The sequence below is a fragment of the Phaseolus vulgaris genome, chromosome 7 (assembly GCF_051622355.1).
Source record: "Phaseolus vulgaris cultivar YP4 chromosome 7, ASM5162235v1, whole genome shotgun sequence".
NCBI lineage: Eukaryota > Viridiplantae > Streptophyta > Magnoliopsida > Fabales > Fabaceae > Phaseolus > Phaseolus vulgaris.
Window position 1 is genome coordinate 23171820 of NC_143504.1, and position 5305 is coordinate 23177124.

The 5305-nt window shown below is 32.0% G+C and overlaps 1 pseudogene; it reads right to left on the reverse strand.

The window, feature by feature from the left end:
• Positions 1–1899: 1899 nt before the first annotated feature.
• LOC137830775 (small nucleolar RNA R71) lies at positions 1900–2005 on the reverse strand (annotated as a pseudogene).
• Positions 2006–5305: the final 3300 nt, after the last annotated feature.

Here is a 5305-nt window from a genome sequence, read left to right on the forward strand (position 1 = left end):
TGATTATTGGTATTGTTGTTTTACTTTTAATTTTCCGTGACAAATTGAGAATCTTAAATCTGACCGGGAGGTATTTTTAGGGTTCGGACCTAAACAACAATACTTAACATATTTGAGTGTTAGGAATAGACTTGAAATGTTAATTGCTATTAACGTCTGAGCTTCGTTCTAAGTTGTTCTTATAATTATGCGAGGGATCGATAGTTAGGGAACATTCTTAAGGATTTTATATGCGAGGAATCGATATAAATGATTTTTATACGGGCATCAAATTCAATTAAAGAACTTAATATTGACATGCTAATCAAAATACATGAGAGGGAGAGAGATGAAACCTAATCCCTATTTTTCCAATTGAAACAATTAATTCTTTGTCTGTTTTCTTATTGATCATCGCCAACACAACCACTTTCAATATACTTTTAATTGTTTTGTTCTATATTTAGCGATTATTGTACTTGATAATTCACTGTTCCTTGTGGGATCGATATCCGTCCTTAGGGACAATTATTACTTCTGCCAAACGCGGTGCACTTGCCGTAAAAAGTCATCAAGTTTTTGGCGCCGTTGCCGGAGACAAATTTTGATTTGTTGAGTATAATTTCCTAAATATTGTGAATATTTTAATTGTTTTGATTTGTTTTTATTTTTTATTTTTTTTTTACAGATTTTTTTTTTTTATTTGATTTTATTTTAGTTTGCTGATTTGCTGTTATTATTTTAATTCTTATTTTGATTTTAGTTATTTCTATTTATTTTCAGATTTAGTTTGATTTTATTTTATTTTAGTTCTTTTTAGGTTTAGTTACGTAGTTTTATTTAGGTTTAGGTAGTTTTTATTTATTTGTTTTAATTATTTATCTATTACTAGTTTTAGCTTGTATTTTTACGTTAGTTTACGTAGTATCTTTAAAATAAGTTAGTTGTTTACGTTTTGTTTTATCTGTTTTATTCTATTTTGTTTTTATTTCTAGTATTTATTTTATTCTGTTTTTATTTCTTGATTTTAGTTATTTCTCGTTTTCATTGTTTTCTTCTATTCTGTTTTAGTTTTTATTTTATTTATATATTTTTATTTTTATTTTTGTTATATTTTTTTTTTTTTTTTCTGAATATCTTTGTTTTATTTTCTTAGTGTCATTTTAGTGTTTTGTTTTTGTTTTATTTTATCTTTAAGTTTTAATTTGTAGTTTATTGATTTTATTTTAGTTAGCTATTTAAATTCTTGTTTATTTTTGAATTTTTGAATAAAAAAATTTAAATAATAATATAAAATATAAAATTGGGGTTACTACTTGTGATTTTTTCCTTCTAACCCTTGCATTAGTTGTTTTTATATGATATTGAGAGGTCAAATTCCAGAAGACCACTTGCTATTTGAAGCAGAAATTGAGAAGGTTGCCAGAAAAAATCGAAAATCAAAGACAAAAGAGAATCAAGAAGATAATAGAGAGTATTCTTCAACATCTTCTTCTTTTTCCATTGATATTTTTCAGGAGAATAACAACATGGCGGGGGAGGAAACACCACCTCCTAGGAGAACTCTTGGAGATTACGCCATACATCAAGGGCCTAGACACTTTTCTAGCATTGCAGTGCCTGCAACTAACAGGGCCTTGGAGATGAAGCCTGCATTCCTTACCCTCATTAGTACCAATCAATTCACGGCGATGGATCATGAGGATCCTCATACACACTTGGCTACTTTTTATGAATTGGTGGGAACTATGGGTTTCCAATCAGGTGATCTTGAGAGTATATACATGCGTTTATTTCCTTTTTCTTTGGCAGGGAAAGCAAAGGAGTGGCTTATATCTCATCCTAATCAGAGTTTAACCAAATGGAAGGATGTGGAGGAAAAATTTTTGCAAAGATTTTTCCCAATCTCTCGCTACATCAATGCTAAGTCTGAAATATCTATGTTCAGACAAGGGGTAGAAGAGTCTTTCTGTGAGGCATGGGAGAGATTCAAGAGGATCCTGAGAAAATGCCCAAACCATGGGTTTGAAGATATTGCTCAACTGAGCATATTTATTAATGGTCTTAGATCAAATACAAAGATGCTCCTAGATGCCGCGGCTGGTGGCACAATGATGGCTGTTGATGCAGATCAAGCAACGAGGATTATAGAAGCTTTGGCCACAACTGACTATCAAGCTCAACATGATAGAAAAAATCATCAAAAAAGAGGAGTATTGGAGTTAAACACTGCAGATGCATTGCTAGCTCAAAACAAAATTCTGACACAACAACTTGAGCAACTGACCGCACATATGACCCAATTACCCCAAAAGTTGCATGCTGTTCAATCACTCCAAAGTCAGAATGTACCTCTCAGGTGTGATTTTTGTGGAGGTGATCATCCTAATGGTCACTGTTATTATCAGAACAACGCATCCGAAGTTGAGTTGAATTATATGGGCAATCAAGGAAGGCAAGGCGGTTTTTCTAACAATTATCCTCAAGGTTGGAAAAATAATCAAAATCAGAATTTTGGATGGAAGCAAGACTATAATTCATCCAACAAGCAAGGGCCTTTCCAACAGCAGCATCAATCGAATTCTCCATCTATTCCTGACAGGATGAATAAAGTGGAAGATGTTTTGTCAAAGATTGTGAGTACACAGGAAAATAGTATGGCTACGATTAGGAGCATGGAAACTCAGATAGGACAGCTAGCTAAACAAATGTCACAACTCACACAAACTGTAGAAGGGAAAATTGGCCAATTCTCAGCTAACACTACCACCAACCCCAAGGAGCAGTGCAATAACATCACTACTGAAGGTGATGAGAAAACTAGAGAAGAAAATGGTGAGATGGTGAAGGTTGAAAAAGAAAAGGAAAAAAATAAGGAAGAGGGAGAAAATTGTGAAATTGTAGAAATCGCAAAAGAAACATCCCAGAGGAACATAAAAAAAGAAAAGGAAGGATTATTTTCTGACAATTTGCTTCCAAAAAATTATTTTGCAGGATGGCCAGAGAAAAAGACATATTTTGATGAAGTTAGAAGGAAGATATGTTGTTTTAAAAATAAATATGGAGAGAAGGAAGCAGGGAGCAGTTTCTCAAAAACTTTGCCAAAGAAATTCAGGGATCCAGGGAGTTTTACTATTTCTGTGTCAATTGGTAATTTATTTGTGTATAATGCTTTATTGGACTTAGGGTCAAGTGTAAATTTGATGCCATTATCCATGTTAAGACAGATAGGTAACTTGGAGGTTAAACCCACCAAGATGCAGTTACAATTGCCTGACAGAACAGTGAAGTATCCCTATGGTGTGGTTGAAGATGTCCTTATGCAAATAGACAAATTCATATTTCCGGTGGATTTTGTTATCCTGGACATGAAAGAAGATGAGGATGTCTCGGCAGACCTTTAATGAAAACTGCTAAAGTCATAGTTGATGTTGACAAGGGAGAAATTCTTGTAAGGTCTCATGATGAAGAGGTAAAATTTAATCTTTTTAATGATGTAACCAAGTGTACTGCAGATGAGACTGGGAAACAAGAGGAAATTCCAAGAAATAGTGAAAAGATGAAGAGTTCAAAGTCAAAGGAGAAAGTTATACGTCATGAAAAGTTAGAGGCAAAAGGAGACAATCAAGGAAAGCTAGTGGAAGGAGAGGAGTATCGTCTAGGACAACCTATCATGCTCAACGCAGGTAGGGGTAGAGGAAGGAAGAAAACAAGAAAATTATGGGTCATCAAGGAATTGAAGAAAGACGGAAAAATTGAAGTTGAAGAGCCATATTCAAGACGGATAAAAGTGATAACAAAAGCACGGGTGGAACAAGATAAATATCCTCCTTGAAATAAACAGGCGTCAAGCTAGATGACGTTAAATGAGCGCTTACTGGGAGGCAACCCAGTCCACATTTTAGTTTTATGTTGTTACATTTGTTTATTTTATTTTTCAAAAAAATAAAAAAAAAATCTTGTATGCCTCCTAATCATTTTGCAGGTTATGTATTTTGACCTGAGGACAGGTTCTATTAGTCAAGGGGGCAGATCCAGCAAATGAAGCAAGACTATAGATAAAATTTTTAACAAAAAGTTGGATGACTTCTTAAGAAGAGAGGATTGAGCAAAAATATGGTTCTATCTCTCTAATTCTCTTTTCTTTTCAATTATTTAAATTTTATTTTCTGTTTAGTTTTTATTTATTTTATTTTATTTTTTGGTTATTTTGTTTTTTTTATTTGTTTATTTTTTTAGTTTGTTTTAATTGCTTATTTTGTGTTTTGAATAAATTTGTTGTTTTTGTTAGTTTGTTAGTTTTAGGTTTTGAATTATCGTTCTTGAATAAATTTTCAGTTTTAATTTGTTTGCTTTCTAGTTTATTTTTCTCAAATAAAAAAGAACTAGAATATTAATTTTGAATTGTGGAAAAAAGAATTTGTGTTTAGATATTAAACAGTGAGATGAATTAGACACAGGTTAGAAAAGAAAATATGATTGAATCCCTATTCAAATGTAGTTAAAATTATGATACATGAAAATTTAACAGGATGATTGATTAGGACAAATAATGACAAGACAAAAAGGAATGAGACCATTTAAACCAAGTGAGTGTGTGAACCTTAAACAATTTTGAGAGTTTTACTGATGAATTGACAGTTGTGGTTGCTTGATTTTTATTTTTGTTGCATCATAAAAGATCATGAAGATGATTGAGGCATTTGTTTGTGTTAATTAGGAGCCAGGGCCAAAAAGCCAACCTTTATATTAGAATTCCAATTTTTTTATATCCCCTTTGGGCTAAGAAATTTTTTGTTAATATTGCACCTTAACCTTTATTGATATAATTTTCTACCCTTTAGCATGTCTAAGGAAGGAGAACATAGATGCAATACATATAGAAAAGGGAATGGTTGGTTCTGATTTTGAAAGTTCAAAAAGTTGAAAATAGGAAGAATCTTTTCCTATTATTGAAAAAAAAAACAGAAACAGAAGAAGCAAAAGAAATAAAAAAAAAGAAAGATAGAAAATAATTTCATGAAAATCATGAAAAGAAAGAAAATGAGGAAAAAGGTGACATCGAAAGAAAGTGGTAATTAGATAACATATATGTTCTCTATAATTGAATTGTAGGTATGTTCTTCTTCTTTAAGATGTGCATTTTGTTATCTAAGAAAAACCAATATTTTTTGGAAGCCCAGCCTCATTACAACCCTGTAAAAGACCTCAAGATTCATGTTTCTAATATGTTTGTGATTTGAAGATGAAATGAAAAGCAACTGTGATTTGTTATGATTCAGTGAAAATATAGAGAAACACTTACCCGTGAGCATATGAGAAGATA